Here is a 9,909-nt window from a genome sequence, read left to right as displayed (position 1 = left end):
CACAATTTTCAACAGTTATTATAATAAGTTTGTAGCTTTTGACATTTTGATTAACAATAATTTAAAAAGTTAAAAGAAGATTATTGTAAGAAGATACTCCTTTAACTTTATTAAAAGTAAATAAATATTCAAAATTGTATTAAGAAAAAATTGAAAATTAGATCCTATGAATTCAGCGGATCATTTCTGAACGTAAAAATACGTTAATAACGCAAAAATAGTTTCTGTTAAGGTTAATAGTTTCTATTTAAGTCACATTTTTCAAGAATGAATGCAAACAACTCAACTCAGAGAGATGGAAAATATCACAAAATGATCAAAAAAGAAAATGTTAGCAATTAGTAACGAAAAACGCCATGTCAATTGATGAAAGCATTCAAAAGATTTGGAGAAAAGTTTAATCTGTTGAAAAAACTGCATGCTGCTGTAAAGAGAACATTGTTTACAAACCACCTCATAAAAATCTGTTAACTATAACGGTTGTCCCATTCTCGAATTATTAGCGAACATACATGCATATTATACTATATAGAGATTATTATTTGTTTATTTTTTATATAATTCGATATAATGTATTTCAGACATATTTTTCTTTTAGAAAAATTAATTGTAAAAGTTGTTATGTGTTCATCGTGTCCTTGAATTTAATTCGAAAAACGCCGCCCGAATGCGTATTGTGACTGTGACATAGAGTTAGAAAGTGTACATTGTTCAGAGAGAAAGGTAGAGCTGCACAATGAGCTATTGGCGACGGTCTGGGAAACATTTCTTGGGATGATCCGAAGACATGCCATTACAATTTTGATCCTCTGCAGAAGGGATGACTCCTCTGCTTTAGAAGCCCGACAACCTGCGCGTGAAGTCGAGCACTTAGGGTTAGAACAGTTTAATGAGGGCCGATACCACGCACCCTCGGTCCCTACACAGGCTGATCAAAGTGGTCACCCACCCGCTTACTGACCGCAGGCAGTGATGCTTGGTTTCGGTGGGAGAGCGAGAAAGAAAAAGGTAACATTCTGACTAATTTTTGATCGAATCATCAGATTTTTCCATGCTAAGACTTAATGGTCTGTGGGCCTAATCTTAAATATTTTAATTAATTTCTGCTAACGCTATATTAAATTACGAAAATAAGGCACAAAAATGTTCTTTCCATGAATTTATACCTCTTTTTGCGACGGATTCGGATTGCTGACCTTTAAAATATGGTTACAATAGTTTGGACAGGAAAGCGGTCAAAAGTTTGGACCCCTTTTGCGTGTTTTACAGTGTCACGAGAATTTTTGAAGCGAATAGAATTATAAAATTCGTTTATTCAAAGATAATTTCATGTAAATCAAATAGTTTCCGAGTCATCAAATTTCGTATATTTAAAATTTGATTTCACTTAGCTATTTGACCGGTTTCGTCCAAATTTTGTAGTTGGTCATCTGGGGAGAAGACCGGTTCCATGTCTTGACCATCTCCTCTTTTCAGTTGTATAGGAATGTACTATGATATTTTGCCCTTTCTTAATATTTTTCATATTTAAATGTCAAAAACATGTTTTAAAATTCCCCCGATGCTTTCTTTTAGAACTATGTTCAATGTAATTTTAATTTCCATATAGTTTCGAAACTTAAATTTTATTTTTAATCAATTGAAAATCAAGACAGAAACTAACACACTTCCTTCTCCTATGACTCTCCACACGCTAATGGGGATAGCATTCGAAGTATCGCAAAAGGTAGAGAGTTTTGCTCTATGTCACCTGTAGCCCATTTCGATCGCCAATGGTGTAATAATTTGTATACCCTATAATTCAATTTTTTTCGATTATTATTAAATAAAATAATTGTTAAAAAAATCGTCGTAGATAAACGAATGTTATAATTGTGTACAAATGTTTTTCGATTTGCTTTTAAAGTTCGCGAGATCTGGCGAAATACGTAAAAAGTAAGATTAGTATTAAGGGGTCGAAACTTTAGATCGCTCACCTAATCAAACTATTGCCACCTAGATTGCGGATACTTCCTATATTTGGAGGGTCGAAAACCCGAATTTACCGAAAAAATGGTATGTTTATTAAAAGAAAATCTATGTCCGATTTCCTAACTTAAAATATCGTCTGCACTGTTAGAATATAAGTTGAGACTTTCGAACCATTACGTTTGATTTTTGCTTCGTGAAAATCCGGTCGTTAGATCAAAAGTTATTCAGTTTTTCTATTTTAATGTATGTCTGATTTCCTAACTTAAAATATCGTCTGCACTGTTAGAATATAAGTTGAGACTTTCGAACCATTACGTTTGATTTTTGCTTCGTGAAAATCCGATTGTTAGATCAAAAGTTATTCAGGGTATTCAGTTTTTTATTTTGCTCTCTGTGCACTCTTCATTTGCATAAATTACTAGTGCTATCGTTAATTTATAATGATTTTTTGTTCCGTGACAAACGCAATAATGTAATAAGGAGTTAGTGATATTATATTTTTCTTCGTCGTAAATAGTAAATCTCTGCTTTAATTATAAAACTACACAATTTAAATCATATACGTTCTTTAACAAATAATCGGGTAATCTTCAATGAATGGACGATTTGCAACAATGTTTCTCAACCGGCGGTTCATAGTTTTAAATGGCTAACATGAGAAAAAATTTAATCATAAAATCACATACAAATATTAATTGCACTTTAGAACTGGAAATTTTTATGAGAATTCATTATTGTTACATAAATTACAATAATTCTTCTCGATCATGCATTTCATTGACTCTTTTATACGCTTATATTTTTTGATTGAATTATTATTATTATTTTTTTTTGTGCTTATTCGACATCTTTTGATTTAAATCTTCCATTACAAAGCGCAAAATTTAGCAATTTTTATGTGCATGACATGAAGCAATGCTAAGATGTATAACTTTCGGATCCTGCAAAGGAATAGGTAGGAATATTTTGGCTCCTTCAATTTTATTATTACTACTATTTTTATCTAAAAAATCAAATAGGCTGGAGGAAAACATCAAAATGAATATCTATGCGCACATCTGAAAAAACAATTTCTTTTTGATGACTACTTTTTTATTATAAGCAACGCATCACTATTAAACTTTTTTATAATAGGTTTCTTTTAAAGTTAGGTTTGGAGTCCCTTCTAATTTTATTGGGAAAAAAGAAAATGAATTATCCTATAACAGTCTTCTTCAAAGAGCTCTCTTTAATTGACTTCTTGCCCAGAGTTAGTCAAGAAAAGTGAGGAAGGATTTTGGACGTATTCCTAAACTTGCCTGATAAGATAACAGCAAAATCTGATCCATCACAAACTATTCAGACATAGAACTATTTCTTTGTTCTACCAAATAGGCACTCATACATAATCAGAAGTCTTTTCAAATCAAACGTACATTAAATTAGGAAGCAGTTGGTTTATTGAATTAATTTCATGTTCTTTCGTTTGTTGTTATTTTTATTTTGTAAATTTCGTACTAAGATGCTTTACGATTATGTTTTAGTTTTTGTCTTATAACTGTCTTTTTCTCCTACTTGTCATCTACTTTTATGTTTCATGTCTTATGTTTTCGTATCTTGTTCATTATTGTACGTCTCAAAAAGCAAATATTCTATCAAATTCATTGTTTCCTTATTTTTTACTGACTGCAAAATGGTTCAACCATTTTCATTCATATTATAGAAGGGATTCGTAAAAAGATAAAGTTTGGGAACCACTGATTTTAAGCATACATTTTTTACAACATATACTTCTGATTCTGTGAGTGTGTTAGTAAATAAAAGTCTGTTAAAATAAAGTAAATAAAAATAACTAATTTACAATTTTCGAAATAGTTTGATGCAACTTAATTGCACGCCAGACTTCCACCAGTAAAAATCGAGCTTTTTCGGATAAAGAAAAGTGACCTTTTTGTATTTTTAGATGGCCCCAACAGGTATTCCACGCCTATTTTTTATTTAATGGTAAAGCCTTGCTCGTGACCCATCTGTTATATTTCTGACCCCAGTCTCGTTTCTCCACCGGCTGCTCACGTGACCACCTGTTCCCTGACATTCCCTCGTGTTTTCCGCATAATCCCTATACACACAAATTTCCCCTGCTTTCTATGATAACGGTTTGTATTTGAAACGAAAAACAGAGTCATCGAACATCTGCTGCCGCTGTTTTGCGTTTGTTGAACTTGTAACTTTTCTCCTACTCTTTCAAGTGTTTTTGATGGAATTTCCTTTAATTTTCCAATTCACAATGTTACTATCATAATGAACTACGTATTCTAGAGAAAGTGGTTTCTCTTAGACTGTGATGTTTTTAATTAAAGCTCTGGGTAAATTAACAGATAATCAATGTGAAAAAATAAAGGGAATCTCAATAAAATTCCAATTTTCCAAAAATTTAAATCATGTTCATAAATGCTTTTGCTCTTTGGAATACCCAAAGAATGAGTTTTACTTCAAAATTTAGCAAAATTTTATGTTTATCAAAAACCTCATTATAAATATTTTCAAGAAATGTGAGGTTCCCTGGAGGAAGAAAGCGATTTTTTTGTCAGCTGTATGTCAATTTGCATTTAGGCAGAACTAGAGTAATACGATTGAAAAATTTAAATTTGAACGTTTACCTTAAATTAAATTAAATTATCAGTTGGAAAGCTGTAATTTCGTCTCAGATTATTATTATTATTTTACTTTTATTGTTTTTCTCATAAAATATCACTATAGAGAAACAAAAATATTCTTAGAACTACTGCATGACAGAAAAATTTTAAGTTCTAAAAGAAAAAAAATATCAACAGTATTATTTTATTTATTTAAAATTAAATCAAATTTGGGCACGGCTATATCTTCGTAGAGCACTTTTGACAGTCTAAAATGTTTTATCTTACATCCCCGCTTCTACGACTTCAAGTACTGTAAGAGCTTTGCCCTCTATTAAACATCACAAGCTGAAGCTCAAAAAAATACTTATTGCTCTCGAACTCGAGATACGTTAATTTTTTTGCAATGTTGTCTAAAAAGTAATTAGGCACAATAATAAAAACCCTATAAATAAAATAAAAAATTAATATTGATATTTCATTACCCAATATTTCAAAATTTTAGCTACAATTTCTCATGTTAAAGGAATAAAGTTTCTTAGTTATACGGTGTACGCTCTTTAGTATGACCTGCATTACAGTGACCCATCCTTTGAAACGACAGACTATTTGCTATTCGATAGATGCAATGCTATTTAAATGTCCGGTTAGAACGGCCACACTGAACTGTGCATTCTATTATAGCGACTGAAATTTAGTCATTTGATTTAGAGAAAGTTTCAAAGAAATTATTTAAAGCATTATTTCTTTTGATGTTACCACACACAACATAAAACTCCTTAAATCCCCTTTGAATGCTGGACCCCTTTGAATGCTTTGGCATGACCGTCTAGATTGTTATTCTAGGTGGTCATAATTTAACAAAAAATTCGTGAAATATAGATTACTTTATATTGATAATCAAAATAGAACATTGCGGTTGCCATTAAATAACTAAAAAACTAAGGATTACATCAATAACATTTTCGTATCTAAATGTTATTTAATCATTTATACAGAAATATGCAAACTTTCATACTGTTTCATAGAAAAGTTTTTGAGTTAGTAAGAAGAACTTTCGGCAGAAAATTCTACAGTGATGATGGCAGTAAATTTTTTTAAATATAAAATCATTACCGGAAGATAATTTCAAGCAAAAAAATTTTTTAAATTTTTTTTGTCAATAGTTTTATTAATGTAATTTTGAATCGTAGGTATGCAAATTTTCTTAAACTTAGCATTTCTTTCAAAGTAAGTCCAAAATTGGAACTTTTGAATAGTTATACCGAGGAATGCAAAATTGAGAGTGCAGTATATTTTCATTCATTGAAAACTATTCAACCAAATTTGGTACAATTTCAGAATTTGAATAAAGGTATTTTAATGTTTAAAAAGATGTATATTACAATAAAAATTCGATCGCTCATTAATGGAACAATAATGAATAATAATAAATAATTAATAAACATTTCAAATTGCAAGAAGCTAAGTTAGAGTAAAATAGTTTAATGGAAATTTGAACTCGTGTAATTAGTTTTAAAAACTAAGGCCAAAATGCAAAAGTCTTCCTAAACATACCATTGGGATCATATATTCCAAATTGCGGTAACCCCTCAACTCCCACACATTTTGATTGTCGAAAATACCACATCCACAGGAAAAAATAAAATAAAGGCTTCTTTATTTAAAAAAAAAAAAAAAAAAAAAAAAAAAAAAANTCTCCAAAAAGAAAAAAAAAAAAAAAAAAAAAAAAAAAAAACACTTTTCGATCTTGATTTGAATCACCTAGATTGCATCTTAATAGTAAAATTACCAAAAAGTTATCTACAGTCAGACCTCGATATAAGGTCACCCTAAGGGACATCGCAAAAGTGACCTTATAAGCGGGGTGACCTTTTAACCGATTCATTAGCAGTTCGTAACTAAGCACATAAATAGTACACACTATGACTTTTTAAAAATGGTAATACAAACGAAAACGAGCGGCCATAAATTAAATATTTGAGTCAATAAATTTTAACAGAATTAGTAAATAATTGAAGAAAGTTAAATTTTTAAATTTTNTTTACTAAAAATAATTAAAAAATAAAATCAGTGTTTTTCCTAAGTGTTTTAAGAAGGGTGGCCCACCCTGCCAGCCCTTTTACAGAGACAGATTCTATCCCTTCCCCCCTTTTTTTTTAGAAAAAAAAAAGGATATTTTTCTAGTGGCAGTTATTTATTTCAAAGATTGTTAGAGTAGAAATGAGGAGCTTCTGATAACCTTAACAAATGCAAATTATTTTTAACTAAGTTAATATGCATAAAATATTTTTTATAATTATTTGAATTTCATTTTAAAGGGCATTTATCTAGCTATCACCGTTATTTTAGAAAATGTTTTAATTTTTAAAAACTTTATATTGATTATTAAAAATAGCAATATGCCCGAACAAATTAAATGACGTGCTGCTGTGCGAAGTACAAAAAGAAATTCTCATATTTATCTCTGCAAGATTGATCTGCGAGTTAAGATTAGGGAATTTTGATTTTTTTTTAGTAACACTAAGAGATTTTTTGCAATGTATAAAAATATTAACTTCAGGGTAAAATTGGAAATTTTGTTCATAGTGGGTAATTGTGAAAATTCCTTCTGCAATGTTGAAAAATATTGACTGCAGGGTAAAGTAGGAGAATTTAGACCATTTTTTGTAATGAGAGACTCTAGATCAGGGGTCCCCAACCTTTTTGTACCTAAGAGCAAATACCAGAATATCGGTCGAATGGCGGGCACCCTTTATTTTTTTCAAGATAAATTTATGGTTGATAGACATAGGTAGTAATACACACTACTTATAATGCACAAAAAATTTAATTTTAAAATTTAATTTAACATAGGAATATAATTAGTATTAATATTCTTGTGTAAAATAAATTATTACTAAATTGCTTTCAAAACAAACGAAGTATAAAAATTATTTATAAAATATATAAAATACAGTTAATGCGACCTTGGCATTGCATTTCACTGGCCAGCGCTTCATAATTGGGAGAACATGATGAAATTCTTGCTCACAAGCAATCGTCAAGGTGTTCATCGGTAAGTCGGGATCCATATTTTTTGTCGAAAGCAATGATTCACACAATTATGTGGAACCAAAAAACGTTTTTATTTTATATGCTGCTCTTTTTAAGATTGGAATTTATTTCTGTCAACTATATTCCAGAATTTCTCATCTGATATAATAGTTTTGAGGATAATGTCATTCTGAAGATCCAAAATTTCTATCTCCACTTCTTCTCGCCTTACTTGAAGTAATTCTGAAATGTATGTTGCTATTGCGGTTACGTTTATTTGGTTGATAAAAGAATTTACATAAAAGGTGATCAAAAGATTGATGATAATATTAAATTGTTCAAAGCGCTTTTCAAATTGATCTTGAAGCAATTGGAGGTTTATGACAAATGTTGATAAGTCAATTTCACTCTCCCATATCATTTTTTTCATGTTTGGAAAATGCACAAGAGACTTCATTTTCAAATGTGACATCCACAAAGCTAGCTTAGCTCTGAACGAGTTTAAAGCCCCTATCATTCTTGTTATATGTCTGTCCTTTCCCTGCAGCTCCAAGTTTAAATTATTTTGTTTTTCCATTATGTCCGTTATGAAAGACAAATCTGCTAGCCAAAGAGAATCTCTTAGTTCTAAAAACATTTGATTTTTGGTTGCAAGATAATTTTTGGAATAATATTAACACACGTGTTAATATTATTTCTCCATATTAATTATAATTTCTAAAGCTCAATAGATGGCGCTCTGCGCAGTAATGTAAAATCATTAGTTTCAAATCAGTTTCCTCCATGACACTGTACCATTATCATCATCTTTTTGTTATTAAATATATATTATGTTAAAAGGCGTTTGTTATGATTGAAACCCCGAGATCTGAGATCATATCACCGTAGTTAATATTGTTACTTACGTGACTACAGACTCTCCAGATACTTTTCCTCTGACGCCATCCCACATGCTACTTGGAAGACGATTAATAAGTTTACCGTCAGTCAAGTTATCCGGTATTGACTGCATGATTGACAAAAAAATGATAATTAAAAAATTTAAATAGCATGACAGCCTAGTTCGTTATCTTAGGAGGTCATAATTAATAAAAAAAATTAGATTGCTTTATATTGATAATCAAAATAGAACATTGCGGTTGCCATTAAATAACTAAAAAACTAAGGATTGCATCAATAACATTTTCGTATCTGAATGTTATTTAATCATTTATACAGAAATGTGCAAAACTGTTTCATGGAAAAGTTTTTGAGTTAGTAAGAAGAGCGTTTGGCAAAAGTTTCTTCAGTGAGGATGGCAGTAACTTTTTTTAAATATTAACTCCTTACCGAAAGATAATTTCAAACAAAAATTTGTTTAAAAATTATTTTATCAATAGTTTTATTCATGTAATTTTGTATCGTTGGTATGCAAATTTTCTTAAACCCAGTATTTCTTTCAAAGTAAGTCTAAAATTGGAACTTTTGAATAGTTATATCGAGGAATACAAAATTGAGAGTGTAGAACATTTTTATTCATCGAAAACTATTCAACCAAATTTGGTACAATTTCAGAATTTGAATAAAAATATTTTAATGTTTAAAAAGATGCTCATTACAATAAAAATTCGATTGCTCGTTAATGAAACAATAATGAATAATAATAAATAATTAATAAGCATTTTAAATTGCAAGAAGCTAAGTTAGAGTAAAATAGTTTCATAGGAACTTGCACTCGTGTAATTAGTTTTAAAAACTAAGGCCAAAAGTCTTCCTAAACACACCATTTATTCACCATTATGGGATCATATATTCTAAATTGCAGTAACCCCTCAACTCCCACGCATTTTGATTGTCGAAAATACCACATCCACGGTAGAAAAAATCAAAAAAAGGTTTCCTTATTAAAAAAAAAAAAANAATTAAAAAAAAAAAAAAAAAAAGAAAGCACGTTTTATTCTGGAGTGTGATTTAATTCATAAATGTATCAACTTATTTGAATCACCTAGATTGCTAATAAAATTACCAAAAAGTTATCTACAATGATAAACAAAAAACTAAACGCTAAACAATAAAATGTTGAAAGTATAGTTAAATTATTAGCTTTTATGATATATGTTTTTGATTCGGATAACAAAAACCTTGCAGTTCTTCTGCTTTTCAAATGTTTAGAAAAACTAAAAAGATAAAAAAAAGAAAAGAAAACTAAAAATACAGATTAGATGTTAGTGTGCTAGGCAGAGTATAGCGTAGCATGTCAATTTCAAAAATGCTTCCCTGCTTTGCAAGATCGTTTCCCCCCACGCCG

This window comes from Parasteatoda tepidariorum, chromosome 1, assembly GCF_043381705.1.
Source record: "Parasteatoda tepidariorum isolate YZ-2023 chromosome 1, CAS_Ptep_4.0, whole genome shotgun sequence".
In the NCBI taxonomy this organism is placed as follows: domain Eukaryota; kingdom Metazoa; phylum Arthropoda; class Arachnida; order Araneae; family Theridiidae; genus Parasteatoda; species Parasteatoda tepidariorum.
Note: the sequence above shows the minus strand (reverse complement) of the source record.